The sequence below is a fragment of the Phaseolus vulgaris genome, chromosome 11, assembly GCF_051622355.1.
Source record: "Phaseolus vulgaris cultivar YP4 chromosome 11, ASM5162235v1, whole genome shotgun sequence".
Taxonomy (NCBI): domain Eukaryota; kingdom Viridiplantae; phylum Streptophyta; class Magnoliopsida; order Fabales; family Fabaceae; genus Phaseolus; species Phaseolus vulgaris.
This window is the reverse complement of record NC_143508.1, coordinates 32,076,804-32,095,288: the sequence shown is the minus strand read 5'-3', so window position 1 is coordinate 32,095,288 and position 18,485 is coordinate 32,076,804. Positions and strand designations below refer to the sequence as shown.

Below are 18,485 nucleotides of genomic sequence, written 5' to 3'. Positions count from 1 at the left end.
CTTCTTCCTATTTTATTTCTTCTTATTCTACATTGTTTTCTCCATTTCTTGTGGTGTTTCATTTACCTTCTTTAGGTAATAAGAACCATAAGAAAGGTACCATACAAATTACTTTGTTTTTGGTTTACATATCTATCAACCTTTAATCTTTTGCATTCTACTTATGTTTGTTATCGTTTTCAGGTGGATCCATGAACCAGGTGGATCTTGACTTCACTCATTACTAATAAAGGTGGGACTTTAAACCTGATCTGAGGATATATCCTTTTGAAGGGAGGGAGCTTGATGGAGGATCATTCAAGCCACCATACACAAGAATAAAGGATAGATAAACTGTCTGTAGAAATACTAGAATAAACCTGTATAGGAATTGTATTTTGGTTTCTTTTCACGTTTACTTTATAAATGAAACAAAGACACTCTAGAAGTCCTAACTTATCACACAAGTAAGAGCTCCTAGAGCATCTCAAAGGACCATATACGACTTCCTTAAGCCACCATACTTACCTTAGTTAAGTCTACTTAACTAGAGTTATGGTAGCTTAAGGAGCAAACTACATTCATCTATAAATACCCTAATTTCCACTCATGTATTCAAATTTTCATATATTGAATGAAGAGTTCAGAACTTGAGTACTCATTCTCTCCCAAACCACTCTTGTTAGTGAGTCTATTAGGCCTAGTGAACCTAGGGAAGGTTGGCCAAACCTCTTTCCCCTTCATTGCACCTTCAATCTCATGAATCCTTGCACCTCATCTCCATTTTGTTGCACTTGCTTCAATTCAATTCCGGTGCCACTCCAATCAATTCATCAACCACAAGATTGGACTGCATCTCACTTGCCCCTATAGCAAGATTAGAAGTTGTAAGATTGTTGATTTCCTTTGCATGTATGAGGTGCCTTTAAACTCTTTCAGTTTGATGTAAAAAGCATTTTTTTGAATGGTTTTATCAATGAAGAAGTCTTTGCCTTTCAACCTCCTGGCTTTGAAGATCATAAGCATCCTGATCATGTCTTCAAACTTAAAAAAGCTTTGTATGGACTGAAGCAAGACCTTCGACAGTGGTATGAGAGGGTTAGCAATTTTCTCTTATCTCATGAATATGAGAGAGGAAAAATTGAAAAGACTTTTTTCACTACAAAGTGTATATATGATATTATCCTAGTTCAAGTGTATGTTGATGGCATAATCTTTAGAGCCACTAACGATAACCTTTGTGAAGAATTTGTATCGGCTATGTAGAGGGAGTTTGAGATGTCCATGATGGGAGAATTGTCATACTTCCTTGGACTGCAGGTCAAACAAATGAAGAATGCATCTTTTTGAGTCAAACTAAATAATGTAGGGACATTTCGAAGATGTTTGAAATGGAAAACTGCAAAAAAAGCTACAACACCTATGTCAACAAACAAAGGAGCTCTCCTATCCTAAGCAAGCAGCGGAGTCGTAGACCATTGCTTTTGTTACATGGATGTTGATCTGGTTGGAAAATATGTAGATCAAACCAAGTTTATAGGGTTGATTGGATTCCTTCTCTCCCGCACTACAAGCAAACTAAAAATCATGTTTGATGCATGAATGTGTGCAAGATTCCAAACAAATCTTAAGGAATCTTACATCACTACTGCTAAAAAAATCCTTAAATATATCAAAGGAACAAACATTGTTAGTCTATAGTGTCCTTCTAACTCTCTTATAACTCTTATTGGATATTTTGATTCAGATTTTACAAGGTGTAATTTATACAGGAAAAGCATAAGTGGTACATATCACGTACTTGGTTCTAGTCTTATCGCCTGGCACAACAAGAAACAAGCTTGTGTGGTTGTTGTTGGAAGCTGTCGTGCATAAATCTTCTAGATCCAACAACAACTTAAAGATTATGGTTTAAAGCTAAGCAAATTGCCATTGTTGTGTGACAATACTAATGCCATCAAATCTCGCAAAGAATCAAATTCAAAATTCCAAAATAAAGCACATTGAGATTAGGTTTCATTTCATTCGTCATCATGTTCTAAATGGTAATTGTGAAATTAAGTTTATTGAAACTAAAAAACAACTTGCTAATAATTTTACAAAACCTCTTTCTAGAGACACTACAAAAAAACGTGTATGTTGTGGAGGTTATTTTCATAAAACCTAGCGTTTATAACCGTCACATTATACGTCTATGACGGTCTCGCGTACCGCCAGAATTCTTGCTGCCACAAAGTTTAATGTGGCAGTCAAGTGAGAACCGTTGGAGCAGACGTCATATAATGTATTGTATAAAGTGATGGTTTTAAGTGTGTAATTTACGTCAATTATAAATGTTGTAATTTTAAAACTGGGTAAACCAATTCTAGCATAAATTATGACAGTTATAAACGCCACTTAATATGATATAGTATGACATTTATAATACCCTTTATAACTGTCATAATTAAAGTATTAAATATTTAATTTAATTTTTAATATTTATAATAATTTATTCAATTTTGTTTTATAATTTGATTTCATAATATTATTTAATTTGATATTATAATTAAATTTCAATGCATAGTTAAATTTCTTAATATAATTAAATTGTAGCATAAACTAATTTCATAATATAATTATACTTAATAATATAATTAAAATTGATAAATATAATCAAAAGATGACTTCATTCATTCGCTGAAAACAAAGTTGATAATATCAAACTAATTCAAACAACAAGTAAATTAAACTATCAATATAAATTGTTTCACTTTTTTGAATATATTACAATTAAACTCTCAATCCTCCCGATTTGTCTTATTGCCTCCACTTGATCTTATAATATTCTGGTTTGGTGAAGGAGCACCACTTCCGACATCCCGTGCCTCGAATAAATTAAAATATATTTAGAGTTAATTGACAATTTTTAAAAAATAAATGAAAATAATATTATATTATGAAATTCAAGATATAATGCAAGATGTGACTTTGTGCATAACATGAACACTAGCTTAAAATCAGTTTATACAAGTTTATGCAGTTTATTCTGCATATGTGACTTTGTGCATAACATGAACACTAGCTTAAAATCAGTTTATACTGGCATTATTTTTTTTTTACTATTAGTTGATAAATTAAAAGGTTAAAAGTAAAGTCAATCAGTACTAATTAGATTATTTATCTACAATTAAACATATTGATCAATATACAATTAAACCACAAATTTACAATTAAACCATAAAATGACAAAATAAAATAGTATATTGTTAATGTAATCCTTCTCTACTGTGTAAAAATCATGATCAACTGCAATTCATTTTACAGAATATATATATATATATATATATAAAATATATATTGCAGTTCAACAATTTTCAACAATTAAAAAGCCTAAAAGAGTAATGACTTCAACTTTAAATGTGTGGCATTAAGAACCTTGCGTTTCCACAGTCCTTTGTATGCTGGATTAGGAATCTTTGAGGGCTTCCATAGTCCATCGTCATCATCATCCACTACAAAAGGATTAGCATTCCAAACAAGTAAAAAGTTGAATTGAAATATCAACCACAACATTATAGATTATAAAATTAACATACTGGAGGGATAACCAGTATGGAGTATCACGATGATTAAAAGAATAAATGGTTGAACAGAGATCCACATGTACAGTAAAGCTCAAAAGTATAAAATATTAGAAAAGGGGCATTTATAGGTATATTGTTTTCAAAGGGCTGTGAATATAAATGTTGATCAATTCTTGAAGTCCCATTTAAGAACCTTTAAGGGAGAAAAAGACCATCATAAGAAAACATTCAAGTATATGTTTCTTAGTTTCCTACCAAAGGAATATTCAAAACTAAGTTGTATTTTACTACCAATGCTAATATTATGCAGAACATAATTGAAATCTAAATACATATTAATGGAGACCAAACTACACTATATCTCATTATAAAAGGTTATGATCATCAAAAGCATTCTTATCTACATCATTCTTGTAATCTGTGAAGTTGATTATTTCCTTAAGGAAAGAAGGTGAAGAACAATAAAGCCACAAGAAGTTATACTATTTCTAGGAACATTTTCTTCTATAAGAGGTGCCTATAGATTAGAATTACACTAACAGTGAAAGACATACTTCTCTATTATAGAGAAAACAATGGCAAAACTCCAACAGCACTGCAAATTTCAAGTCGCATTTCAGAGCATCATAATCAAATATGTTGTAGACTTCAAATATTCTTTAACAGGCTAATAAGAGGGGGAGATAGATGAAACATTACTCACCACTCGACCCAATACCAACACGCAAAAGCATTGTTAGGATCAATACCAAACTTTTCCACAAGCTGCACCATAAATGAAAGAAAAATAGTTACAAATACAGCCATAATTACAAATAGAAAATGCGCTCTTCATGATTTATTCTCTTATTAAAAGAGAAAAAAACGCAAAAAAAATTAAAAGTAATACCAAAGAAATTAGAACTTCACCCTTCTGTAATAAACAACTTTATTATTCAATTATTATGTTATTGTCTTTGATATAGGTAACACAACATGTGCTGCCAAAAAATGCGCATAGTTAAGGATGTAAGAAATATTGTTCACTCTTTGTCCTTTTAAAAATGGGTGAACATATTTAGAAGTGGGGGCATGGAAGTGGGGGTGTATTTTACAATAAGTTAGAAACCATAAGTTCCAAATCTAGTTCTACACTTTTCCTCATAGAAAATGAAGGAAACTACTGAATGCCCAACCAATGCTTTATCGTTTGGCAGTTGAATGTCAAAAAAATGCATACTAGGGTTTGAAATCAAGAAATTGAAAGTTATGTATATTAATGAAAAAATGCGTAATTAAATGGAACCTGATGATCTAGTGTACCTCCCACAAGGAACAGAGGACCCGGAAAAACCCTAAATCGGTCCAACATTCGATAATACAAAGTTGTGCGTGTCCGTAAGAACCCTAAAACAGCGAAACAAGAGTTTAGGAGTGTGAGAAGCATAATACGAAGAAAGAAACATGCAGTGTGTTGGTGGAGTGAGAAATTGAATCAAACTTGTTAACTTCGACAAGGATGACGAGATGTTGAATCCCACCTATGGTAGTAGTCGGTGGATGCGGTAGAGAAGAAGGTGATGCACAGGGGGATTCAAAGAGAGATAAATTGTAACAGAGAAGCGAGGGTTCAAAGAGAAATTCAAAGAAAACTATGTGCTCTCAAATGGTCGAAAGCTTTGATTTGGGAACGCAATTTAGAGGTTTGGCTTGGGAAGAAGGTTCAGCGGTGAGCTTTGTGCAGTATTTGCAAGGGTGCACTGCACGTCTAGAACCAACATCACGCAACAGTAGCAGAGTTGTGCGGAATAATAGGGTTTCAAAGGGTTTTAGAAAATTTTGGAGGATGGAAGAGAATAGGGTTTTGAAAAATTAAAATTTTGAGTAAGTGTGAGAAATGAAATTTTAGGGGGAAATAAAACAAATGTGATGGAGGGAACAAAACATATAAATGTTTATTTCTAAGGACAATTATGACGATTCTAAATGTCACATTTTGAAGGAACATTATGGTGCTTACGAAATTGTCGTATTATACAGTAAATTGTGACAGTTTTTAATAACCGTCATATTATAACCGCCATCACATATGTTTTTTTTTTTGTGCTGAGATAGATTTAATGTCTTGCGAAATGAATTGGGTACTTGATACAATCCAATTAGCCAAGCAGATGACTAAGGACACAAGAGACACTTCACACGTTGAATTTTGAAAGAAAATAGAGTCTCTCATTATCCTTGGGTCTTATCTTGAGTGATCTACACTTCAAGTGGCAGCTCTACACCACTCATCTTGGAGCATTCCATCCTCCAAGTGGCGTGACTCCTTACCCCATTTTTCCATAAGCTTTCTTCATCTCTTCCTTTCCTTCTTTGCGCCACTCTTCTTCCATTTTTTTTATATTCTTCCTTTTCTTCATTTACAATTCAGTTCATCTATTATAATTGCTTCCTTTTTTGTGCTTAATTCAACACCTCATCATCATCATCTTATCTTGTGTTTTCTCTTTACCCTCTAGAAGTGCACATTCACACTTATTTAACCACTTGGTTAAGTTCGTGTCTAGTGAGAATCTTCTTTGGGTTTCTAACCATATTATGCTTGAAACAAAAAATCATAAACAAAGTGCAACCCATAAAATGTGCAACCTTAAAATTAACTCACATCATGTGGTATCAGAGCATGATTTTAATTGTGCTTATCTTTTCTGAGTTGATTGCTTTAAAATTCCAACACATTTCAATTATGTCTTTATCTTCCAACAATTTAAATTCCGCTTTTATCTTTAAACACCTTTCAATTCAATCTTTAAATTCTAGTCATTTACAATTTCTCCTTTTTATTCATTAAGCAATTTAAAATTCTGCTTTTGAATTATTTTTGTCAATTTTTTTTCCTTACCATTTTTTCTCGAGTCTTATGTTCTTAGTGTTCTAGGAGTCTTTAAATCCATTATGCTTATTTTTCTTTTAATTGTGAAGAACTAAAAAAATTATTGTACCGTCCCGTATCCGGGCGTTGACTAAATCAGGTCAAAGTCAACGGCTGAAGAGTCAAAGTCAACACAAGGCGTCGCCTAGGTGGAGAGACGCCAAGTGCCAGCATCGCCAAGAGGAAGCGTCGCCAAGGCAAGGCGTCACCCAACTAGGGCGTCGCCAGATCAAACAGTGTAAAAAAAAGGCAATCACAGTGTGGTTCCCCGATACCCATGGGTAGGAAAGACCATGGAGGGAGCGACGCCGTGGGAAGGCCTCAGGTCCCGATAGTCTGGGGTAGTGATAAAGAGAAGGAAAAGGTGGCTTCAAGGCCATAGTGAAAGCATCAGTGTAGGGCAGCCTGACTCGTGAAGTGCTCCTGCTGCCCCAAAGACGCTTGTGGGGCAGATACGACTCAAGAGGAAGGTCACGCCCAGGGCAGCTGGGTGCAGGGTACAAGAGGAAGGCAGATACGCTCTAAAAGTAAGTGACCAGATACTTGGGTGCATGAGTTGGCACCCAAAAAGTCACCCCTAGCGTAGTAGCACTCCCAAGCAGGAGGACTCACACGTAGAGACGTCCCCAGATGGGCAGAAACGCCCCCAGATGGGGTCATGGCGTCGTGAGGCCCTCCACGTGTACGATAGCCATACCAGAATAGAAACACCCTTTAGTCAGGTGCCAAGTAATTAAAAGTCATTCAATACAGTTTCCCTTTCGAGCATTCAGGTACTATAATGGCTCCCGAGCGTTTCAACGTCTTAAATGCGCTACGTTTTCTAATTAAGCGCTTTAATGAGTGCGTTACGTTTGTGATTAAAAGCGCTTTAAGGCACTTTAAATGCTGGGGTAGTTTAAATAGCGCAGAGAATGTTGGAAAGAGGGTTGGAACTTTTGGCAAATTTACCAGAAATCTCTAGTTGCTTGCTCGTGCTTCAAGGTTGCGTACAAGTGACTGGGAAATATTTTTGCCTGAAAGAGACAACACACACACATATACACAGTTCTTTTACCACCTTCAGAGTGCCATACGCGGTGCTCGGAGACGTAGGTGGACAGTTTTGGTGTTTCTTGCTGGCTGACTTGAGCGTCGGAGTGCACACGGCCGCTAGGGCGTCTCTTTGTCCTCTTTTTTGCAGGAATCCACAGGCAACCAGTGGGAAGGAGTCCCTAGCTGACGGTTGAGGTCGCGCACGAAGACGTCCCGGTCAGCCGGACGAAACATTTGGCGCCCACCGTGGGGCCGATATAAAACATCAGTCCCATCACAAGTTCGAGAAAATCTACCAAGTTACAGTAACGTTGAAGGAGGTTGGAGTGACAATGGCCCCCACTAGACGAAGCACAGCATGCGCAGCCCCAGCAGAACTATCCATGCAGCAGGTCCTGGAAATAATGAGGGGGTTGCAGCAGGACATGGCGGATTCGAAAATGGAGTAGGAACGCATGCAGGCAGACCTTGACGCCTCGCATGAGTGGAACGAAGAGCTCCACCGTGTGAATGAGGAGTTGCGCTAGGGCCTGAGAAACGATAGGAGGTGGCCTGGGCATGACGAGATGGAGAACCATTCCCCACCAAGGGAGTTTTCCACTCCTTTCTCACAGGAGATCCTAGACGCAGCGATCCCCGAACACTTTCGCGGGACCCAAGGTGATCTTCACCAGGATGGAGGACCCAGAGACGCACCTGGCTGCATTTCACACGCAGATGGTCCTGATAGGCGGTTCTGATGCTGCCAAGTGCAAGCTCTTCATGAGCACCCTGACCGGGATGGCTATGGACTGGTTCATTAGCCTCCCAGAAGGTCATATCACATCTTTCCGCCAATTGTCGCGATTGTTCCGGGAACAGTACTTAGCCAACAAGGCCCCGCCGCCGGTCTCCTACGACCTGTTCGATGTGAAGCAGTATCAGGGGGAGACCCTGAAGGAGTATATCAATCGCTTCGGGGCCCAGGTCGTGAAGGTTGGTACAACAGAGGAGCCTATGATCGTGTACGCATTTGTGAAAGGCGTGTGCCCCGGCCCCTTCGGAGAATCCATTATCCGCAATCGCCCTAGGACTTTCGCTGAACTACGGTGTAGGGCGGTAGAGCATATTGCTTCGGAGGGGGAGGTATGTGTGAAGCGCACCAGCGCCGTGCCCTCACGCCCGAGGGGACCGGCGCGAGTTCAACCCGTCAGAGTCAATGAGACCACGACGGGGAGAAAGAAGCCAGAGGCGAGACGCCCCTACGAGGCCAGAAAGCCCCAGCCCCGGGGTCCAGCAGGAGGCGAACGCCCCGCCAGAGAAAGAGCAAGACCGGCGAGGTACAACTTCGTGGTTGAGTTGAAGGATTTGATCGCCGTGCCCAACATAGCTGAGAGGTTGAGGCGACCGGCGAAGACCGACAAGGTGTTAGGGCCCCGTAAAGACTCTTGGTGCGAATTCCACGAGGCTTTCGGGCACCAAATTGATAATTGCCTGTCGTTGGGCTACCAACTAGATGAGCTGGTGAGGACTGGGTTTTTGAAAGACTATGTCGCAGATTCCACAACGACCGCCACCTTGCCGCCGCCGGCAGATGAACCAGCACACGAGATGCCTGTGCTTGGCGAGGTCCACACCATTGCTGGAGGTTTTTCCGGCGGAGGACCCACCGCCTCCCAGCGGAAGAAATACGCGAGGGGGGTGAATTCGATCGAAGAGAGGCTCTCGGGGGAACCATGGGAGTCAGATATTGTGTTCACAAGAAGAGACCTCCGAGATGTGGTACCCCACGACAACGACCCCGTTGTCATCTCAGTCGTCACAGCCGGAAGGAAGGTGCACAGAGTGCTTGTGGACCAAGGAAGTTCGGCCGATGTCATGTTTCTCTCGACCTTTAATAAGTTACGGTTGTCCCCCGATCTGTTGAGCCCCTATACAGGATGCCTGTATGGGTTTGGGGATAACCAGGTGGAAGTCCGGGGTTACTTGGAGTTGAGGACTACGTTCACAGACGGAGAGGCCTCCCGTACCGAGAGCATCCGGTACCTCGTCGTGAACGCTAATTCCGCCTACAATATTTTGCCGGGCAGACCGGTGTTAAACCGTCTGAGCGCGGTGTCCTCCACCCGTCACATGAAGATGAAGCTGCCGGACCTCAGTGGCCAGGTGATAGTCATCAGGTCAGACCAGGAGGAGGCGAGGAAATGCTATGAAAACAGCCTGAAAACGAAGAGAGGCGTATTCATGGTGTATGAACGTCCGCCGAGCGTGGACGCGACGATGATTGAGGCGACGCCCGCTGGGCTGACGCCTGAAGAGGTCATAGTGGAGAGGGCGATGCCCGAAGCAGATGTGCCAATGGAGGGAGGCCCTGACGACGCGACGCCCGTGGAAGAGGCGGCGCCTGTCGAAGATAATAGCAGGGAGCAGCCTGCGGCTAGCGCCGTAGAAAGGGAGATTGGCGGCAAGACTTTCAAGTTAGGAAGTTCGCTAAGCCCAGAAGAACAGGAGGGGGTGGCAGAAGTGATTTCACGCCACCTGGACGCCTTCGCATGGTCCGCCTCGGACATGCCAGGCATCGACCCCGATTTCCTGTGTCACCACCTCAGCATGGACGCCACGGTCCGCCCCGTGCGTCAGAGAAGGAGAAAGTTCAATGAGGAACGACAACAGGTGGTGAAAGACGAAACGCAGAAGCTGCTGAGCGCTGGCCACATCAGGGAGATTCAGTACCCTGAGTGGCTCGCCAACGTCGTCTTGGTGAAAAAGGCGAACGGAAAGTGGAGGATGTGTGTTGACTTCACGGACCTGAACAAGGCATGCCCAAAGGACTCGTATCCGCTGCCCAGCATCGACGCCTTGGTAGACAGTGCGTCCGGCAGCAAGGTGCTAAGTTTCCTGGACGCCTTTTCAGGGTATAACCAAATCAAGATGCACCCAAGAGACGAGAGCAAGACTGCATTCATGACTGAGACATGCAGTTACTGCTATAAGGTGATGCCCTTCGGGCTGGAAAATGCGGGCGCCACGTACCAGAGGCTAATGGACAAGGTCCTGGTGCCAATGCTGGGGAGGAATGTGTACGCCTATGTAGACGACATGGTGGTGGCGTCGCAAAATAGGGTGCAGCACATGGCAGACCTGGAGGAGTTGTTCCACACAATATCCAAGTACCGCCTCAAGTTGAACCCCGAGAAGTGTGTTTTCGGGGTGGAGGCCGGTAAGTTCTTGGGTTTTCTGCTCACCGAGAGGGGGATAGAGGCGAACCCCGACAAGTGTGCGGCTATTATCGCCATGCGGAGCCCGACGTCGGTGAAGGAGGTGCAACAGCTGACAGGGCGGATGGCGGCGCTCTCAAGGTTTGTTTCCGCCGGAGGAGAGAAGGGGCACCCGTACTTCCAGTGCCTCAAGAGGAACAGTCGCTTTGCATGGACTGATGAATGCGAAGCGGCTTTCATTAAGCTGAAGGAGTACCTGGCGACGCCACCGGTCCTCTGCAAGCCGGTAGCGGGTGTGCCCCTCCGGTTATATTTTACTGTAACAGAGCGGGCCATCAGTTCCGTATTGGTCCAAGAGCAGGACCAGAGTCAGAAGCCCATCTACTTCGTAAGCAAGGCCTTACAGGGGGTTGAGACGAGGTACCAAGCACTGGAAAAGGCGGCGCTGGCGGTAGTGTTCTCTGCTAGGAGGCTCCGTCATTTACTTCCACAGCTTTACGGTGGTGGTGATGACCAACCTCCCTATACAGAAAGTACTGCAGAAACCTGATGTGGCAGGAAGAATGGTACGCTGGACGGTGGAACTGTCAGAATTCGACATCCAGTACGAGCCTAGAGGATCCATCAAAGGGCAGGTGTATGCAGATTTTGTAGCAGAACTTTCGCCCGGAGGTCAGCAAGAGGTGGAAGCGAGTTCGCAGTGGCTGCTCTCGGTTGATGGCTCTTCAAACCAACAAGGGAGCGGTGCGGGAATAGTCTTGGAGGGACCCGACGGCATACTGATCGAGCAGGCCTTGCGTTTTGCCTTCAAGGCAAGTAACAATCAGGCAGAATATGAAGCCCTGATAGCAGGAATGCTCTTGGCCAAGGAGATGGGCGCACAGAACCTCCTGGTGAAGAGCGACTCTCAGTTGATTACGGGGCAGGTGTCGGGTGAGTTCCAGGCGAATGACCCACAGATGGCGGCGTATCTGAAATACGTCCAGTTGTTGAAGGGGGCGTTCAACGCTCTTGAGCTGATACATGTCCCGAGGGAGCAAAATGCCAGAGCTGACCTGCTCGCAAAGCTGGCCAGCTCAGGCAAGGGGGGTAGATAGAGGACAGTGATCCAGGAGACTCTCAAAGCTCCGCGTCGATTCGTGGAAGACAACAGGGTGGATGTCCTCCAGATTTATACATCAAGGGGAAGGTCGAGGAGTCATTCCTCTTTGACCCAAGATACGCAGAGGGCGCCCCGCATCAGCATGTTCGCGGGTGTGCCTGAGGAAGAGCAGATGCAGGTATGTGTTTTGTCCAAGGGAGACACCTGGATGACGCCCTATAAGCGATACCTGGCAGATGGGGCTCTTCCAGTGGACCCTGAAGAGGGTAAAAAAAGTCAAAAGAAATGCCGCAAGATATACTTTGGTGGATGGGGTGCTGTTCAGGCACGGTTTCACTCACCCTATCCTAACATGCGTTAGTGGCGATGAGTGCACCAGGATAATGGCGGAGCTACACGAAGGCATCTGCGGAAGCCACGTAGGGGGAAGATCCTTAGCCTCCAAGGTAATACGCGCAGGCTTCTTCTGGCCAACAGTGAAAGAGGACTGCGCACGGCACGCCCAGCGGTGTAGGCAATGCCAAAAGCACGCCGACTGGCACAAGGCGCCGCCAGAAGAGTTGCGGTCTATATACAGCCCGTGGCCTTTCCATACATGGGGAATTGACATCCTGGGCCCTTTCCCACTGGCAATCAGGCAGATGAAGTATCTGATCATCGCCATCGAATACTTCACTAAGTGGATAGAGGCGGAGCCCGTGGCACAGATCACTGCGCATAAGGTACAACATTTCGTGTGGAGAAACATTGTGTGTCGCTTTGGCGTACCCAGGCGCCTGATATCTGACAACGGGACTCAGTTTGCCAGTCAGCAGTTGAGAAATCTGTGTGCTGAAGTAGGAATCAAACAAGTGTTCGCGTCGGTCGAACACCCCCAGACCAATGGACAAGTAGAGTCGGCAAACAGAGTTCTGCTGAGGGGGTTAAAAAGAAGGTTAGAGAAAGCCAAAGGGGCGTGGGCGGAAGAGGTGCCAAGGATTGTATGGGCATATCACACCACGCCCCAATCCTCTACTATGGAGACGCCCTTCAGTTTGGTGTACGGGTCGGACGCGATGATTCCAGTAGAAATACATGAAAGCTCACCACGCTTTCAAAACTTTGTGGTGGAGGAGTCCAATGAAGAGAGGCGGGTAAACCTGGATTTGCTAGAAGAAGCTAGAATAAAAGCTGAAGCGATGAAGAGAAGAGTAGAGCGGCAATATAGCTCTAAGGTAAAGCCGCAACAGTTTCAAGTTGGCGACCTAGTGATGAGGAAAGCTCACCCATACGAGTTGGAGAATAAGCTGTCTCCCAAGTGGACCGGGCCCTTCAGAGTTACTGAGGCTAAGGGCAACGGTTCGTACAACCTGGAGACTTTAGATGGAGGCCCCATCCCGCGCAGTTGGAATGCAGCCAACTTAAAATTTTATTTCAGTTGACTTATGTAAGCAGTATGTAACAATTTAGTTGAAGGGGACACTCTTTTTCCCTCTCAGGGGTATTTTAATGAGGTCACCCTAATAAAAGGAAAAACCAGTTTGAGAAAAAGAAGTGCTTTGGTTTTCAGCCTTTATCTTTCCTTGTTTGAAGTAATGTGATGCGCCGCCTAGGCCATGGCGTCGCCAAGAAAGAAGGCGTCGCCTAGGTCATGGCGTCGCCCAGAAAGAAGGCGCCACCTAGATAAGGGCGTCGCCCCTGAGCAGGCATCGCCCAAGTGAAGGCATGCACCGCTGAAAGAACAGGACGAAAGGAAAGCGCGCAGTACATGAAGCATATGCAAAGTGAAGTGGCGTTACAAAAATCAAGTATGACATTGAAAAGTTGTTGTTACAAGCAATGTTCAATACAATGGGAGCAGTACAAACGGAGCAAACGCTACAAATCATGCAAAAACACGAACAAGCCATTTCTCAGCGCTCATCAGAGTCATCACTGGAGGAAGGCGAAGCCCCTTTTCCAGCCCGCAGCGCTCGAGTAAGTCGTGTCCTCTTTTCTTGGTTTATTTTTGAACCTGCGCCAGGGGAAAAGACGTGTTAGAGACACCATGAAGAAAGACAGGCACAGTTAGAAAGTAACGAACGCCAAGTTTCCTAAGGCAGTGGTTCTTACATATGTACTTCTCAAGAGTCCCAGCGTTGAACTCCAGGCTGATCACCGTAGCAGAGTCAAAACCTCCCGCCTCAGCAAGAATCCGGCAAGCTATTTGATCACTTGGAGCCAGATTCTTGAGGGGTTTGGCTTTGAGGACCTTCTCCTCTCTCACCCAGTACAACGGAAACCCATCCAGAGCGTCGGGAACAAGATCAGTACGGCAGATCTTGAAGAACCGGCCTTTCCACCCGGTGAACGAGCTTTGAAAGGGTGTGAAGAGAACTCTTCCGGGTACATTGCTGAGAGTTACCCAGAGGTTGTGTCTCTACCTCTTCACCTCAAAGAAGTGAAGAAAGAGGTCAACCGAGGGTGCACAACCCAGAAACCCGAAGAGAATATCGAAGGCTTTGACAAAGGCCCAGTTGTTGGGGTATAACTGGGCCGGAGCAACGTTAATCTCCGTCAGCAGTTCCTTCTCGAACCAGGAGAAGGGTAAGCGCACCCCGATGGTCTTGAACACCACCTGGTAAAAGTAAAAGAAAGGGACCCCTTCGTTGGCCCGTTCGTCTCCACATACTGGCTCCCCTAGAGTGCAAGGGAGCACAGCGATGTCGTCGTCATGCCTCCTCGCGAAGGCCCGGTGGTCATAGGAACACGAATCCTCTTTGTGCTCCCTTATGGCCCTGGTAGAGAGTAAGCATGAACACTCGTCAAGAAGTTCACTCGAGGCCTAAGGGTACAAGTCCTTGGGACGGACCCTGGAGGAAGCAGCGTGAGACGACATTCTTTAACAAGATCAGGACTGCCAGAAATGCAAGAGTTGAGCGAGGGGAGCGAAGGCTGGAACAACCCTTCGTTAGAGAAGAAAGGGTGCAAGAAGGAAGGGTGCAAGAAGAAAGAACGCAAGTAGGTTATGAAGAGTGAGAAAATGATGAAGATAGTTCCAGAGTTTGAAGAGTTAAATAAAGCGGTTAGAGCGCCAAACGACGCGAATGGATGCACCGCACGATTGATACACGTGGCAGAAGATGAAAGGATGACGCTGACACCACTGGTTTAAATCAGAAAACGTCGTATCAGCAGAATATCCAGTGGTACGATGCGCCGTCGAAAGTGAGTCAGGGGTACAGCAGGAGTCAGAATTCAATGGAATGACTGAATGCCCCATCAACCATACAAGCAGCGCCACGTGGATCAAGTCGAATGACGGAACGTCCCATCAGCTATACAAGAAGCGCCACGTGGATGGCACAGACAAAACCTTGAGCTCTTCGCTGTCGTCAGGCGTCGACCAAGGCAAAAATCAAAGTCAATGTCGAAGTAAAGGTAACGCCCGAGGCGTCGCCCGGAAGGACGTGAAGGGCGACGCCAGCGTGAGACGTCACGGGCGTCGCCAACCCAAATACCAACTGGCGTCGCCTCCCCGATACCCACAGGTAGGAAAGACTGTGGAGGGAGACGAAATCAAAGAAGGCAAAGTTAGTCACTGGCGTCGCCTCCTCGATACCCACAGGTAGGAAAGACTGTGGAGGGAGATAAGACCGCCAAACGCCAGCGAATCGCTGGCAGGGCGTTCCCCGATACCTATGGGAAGGAAAGACCATGGAGGGAACAGACCCCCCCCCCCCCCCCCAGAGCACTCGGCGTTTTAGACACCCGGGGACGATACGGCGCTGCTGTAGCAGGCCTCTCCTTAGGCGTGGGCGCCGGGCGTTAAGGATCAAGGAAAGGACCTTTCGGTATCAGAGACATCCCGTGGACGATACGGCGTCACTAAGTGAGCCTCTCCATGGGCGTGAGGGTTGGCATGCGACCTTTCCCGATCATACAAAGCCGCCCAACGAAGTGAAAGAAATGGACAAAACACAGATAAAATAATCGAAGCGTGCGAAGGTAAAAGATGAGAATGAGATCGCACAAGCAGAATCGTATATGGCAAAGACATAAAGGCAATCATGCGAATGCCCCAAATCAGTAACAAGAGTACGGATAGTTCAAAGAATTACAAGTTTTAACAGATAAAATCAAAAACGAAGGTAAAGTATAAAGCAGTTAAGTGTGAAGTTGAAGGTCGCGGTTGAGAGGCAGCAGTTCAGTCATCCACGTCCATGGGCACGACCTTCCCGTCGACGACATGGTGCATGGGGTCGCAGTTTGTAATATTGATGCCAGGGTTCTCACAGGACGCCTGGGTTAGAGCCTCTTGGAACCCCTCCTCGAAAGTACCCGCCATCTCCTGGATAAGGGACTTTTTCTCCTTCTCCAGCTCCTCAACGGCGGCATCCCCAGAGGCCACCTGCTTCTCTAGAGCCTCCTTCTCAACGCGAAGTCGACTGACCTCAACCTGTAGTTTGTCGTAGTCAGCCCGGAGAAGGTCCATAGCTTTGGCCTGGGTGGCCATTTCCCCCTCCATCCGCTCCGTCTGGTCAGCTTGCTCACGGCAACGGTCCTTCAGGTCCTTTTGAAGTTCTGCATCAGCTTTGAGCGATTCCTGAAGGCCAGCCTGGACTTGGAGGGCGACTTCACGAGTAAAAAAGCCAGCCTGGAGCTCCAATGCCTCTGCCAGTTGCCTCTCAGCTTCTGCTTTGGACTCTTGCGCTTGCTTTAGAGAGGTTTGGTAAGTTTCGTTCTGCCGCCCCAGGGTCCTCATTTCCTCCTCCAGAGTAGTCGCCTTTGTTTCCAAGGCTTGGAGAGTTTTGAGCTTGCATAACCGCGTTTCTGGCCTGGGCGCGCCATTCAAGGGCCACCGCCAGGAAGGCCCCCAAGTAGAAGGGCATGCCTTCCTTCCTGTCGGTGCCCTCTGGCAGAGTCCCGCCGCTGAAGCCCCTCATTAGATGTATAATCGGAGGAGGGATGACGATGAAGTCAGGGGCGACAGCGACGGAAGCAGGGGAAGCAATGGTTTCTGCCGGCGGCGGAGGCGGGGCAGATTCGGCACCTTCGCCCCTTTCCTCGTGGAGTGTCATGGGAGGGAGTGAGGTTGCGCTCGGGGGGTTATCCATGAAGGGGTTCCCTCCCTGGGGCGATGCCTCTACCGAAAGAGGAACCCGCGCAGATTTTCTTCTTCTGAAGGGAGCCACACCTTCTGAGTCCTCATCATCTGATAGAACCTCCAAAACCCGTTTCCCTTTGTCAAGGGGGGTTGGAGCCGGTGACGAGGCCGCAGCTAGGGGAACAGCTGCGATGGGTAGAGGAGAGAGAGGAGTCTAAAGTGCTGCAAGGCTGCGAGGAGATGACGGAGGTGAACTCGAGATAGCCTCGGCAGTGATCGAAGGAGGCGGCGACAGAATCGGTGGGTCTTGGCCCTGAGCAATTTAGGGCGCTCCGTCCAGTAAAGGGGGAAGCCATCCAAAGCTGTGGGATCGTGCTTGGCGCTGCACACCCTGAAGAATTTCCCTTTCCAGTTCTTATAAGAATTCTGGAAGAGGGATAGGAGGATCCTGCCTGCGATCCCGGAAAAGCTTACCCAGAAGCTTTTCCCCTGTTTCTTCACTTTAAAGAAATGCAGGAAGACATCTACAGAGGGGGGGATGCCCAGGTATCCACAAAGAATTTGAAAGCCCCTCACGAATGCCCAGCTGTTGGGATGAAGCTGGGCGGGGGCAGTGTTGATTTCAGTGAGAAGCTCCCGTTCCAAGGGAGAGAATGGGAGACGCACTCCTACGCGCTTGAACACGGTCTGGTACATGAAGAAGAAGGGTTTCCCCTTTCTAGGCCTGTCGTCCAAACAAACAGGTTCCCCAGGCCTGCCGGGACGGACGGATATGTGGGCGTCGTGTGTGCGGCAGAAGGCATTAAAGTTGTACAAATGGGGATCCCCTCGGTGAGCTTCCAGGTCCTAGAAGGAAGTCAGGCTGGTGCATTCACTCAGGAGCTCGTCGGGGGCCCAGGGGTAGAAGGCTTTGTAGTTGGACTTGGGGGTCGTGGGAGAAGAATCAGGCTCCGCGTTCGCGCGCGTCATGGTGAAAATAGATAGCTGGAGAAAGAAGAGAGGAAAAAGGGTTTAGCATGTTTAGCCATGGCAAGAAGGGGAAAGAGCCCCAGGAAGCGTCACCCACGCGAGAAAAATCAGAGGAGGAAGAAGAAGCGGAGAAATGCAGTAATACGAGAATAACAACAGTCCCAGGCAGTTTAATGAATCCTATAATGCGACGAAAGGGAAGAATCGTGAATACTCGAGATTGTACCTTTGTTATTGGAATGGAGGCAGTAGACGAGCGCAGCAAGGAGAGAATCGCGATTGCAGAGAAAAGGGGTTTTGAAGGCGATGAACAGTGCGGAGTTGCAGAGTGAATGAATGTAACAGTAGGGTGAGCGCGGGGTTTGGAGTAACTTAAACGTTACATTTCGCAACTCGAGAGGCGCTAACCTAGGGCTGTGGGATCGTGCCACGCGTTAGAGGATCAATTGCCCAATGGAAACGCAAAGGTCCCTGGAGGATGGCCGCGCGATGGGCCACGTGGCGCGCGATCAAGGGTAGCCCAAAAGGTGTTATCATCCTCATTTCAGGGGATGTCCAATCAGTCATTAAGAATACCCCTGTGGTTCAGAAAATGTCACGTCAATAATTCGAAGAATTGCTGAGTCGGCAGAGAATGACACGTCATCAGGATGGCACGTGG

At 46.1% G+C, this 18,485-nt stretch overlaps 1 long non-coding RNA gene across 6 annotated transcripts; it reads right to left on the bottom strand.

The window, feature by feature from the left end:
- Positions 1-2,584: 2,584 nt before the first annotated feature.
- Positions 2,585-5,446, bottom strand: LOC137830282 (uncharacterized). Of its 6 annotated transcripts, none has more exons than XR_011084190.2 (5): positions 5,066-5,446; positions 4,831-4,931; positions 4,249-4,310; positions 3,397-3,473; positions 2,585-2,846 (listed from the first exon to the last, which is right to left on the bottom strand). It is a non-coding gene; the product is annotated as an uncharacterized LOC137830282 (long non-coding RNA). The 6 variants fall into 6 exon arrangements; XR_011084177.2 differs by having other exon boundaries at positions 4,848-4,931; XR_016517789.1 differs by lacking the exon at positions 2,585-2,846 and having other exon boundaries at positions 3,111-3,473; positions 4,848-4,931; positions 5,026-5,446.
- Between the last annotated feature and the right edge of the window lie 13,039 nt (positions 5,447-18,485).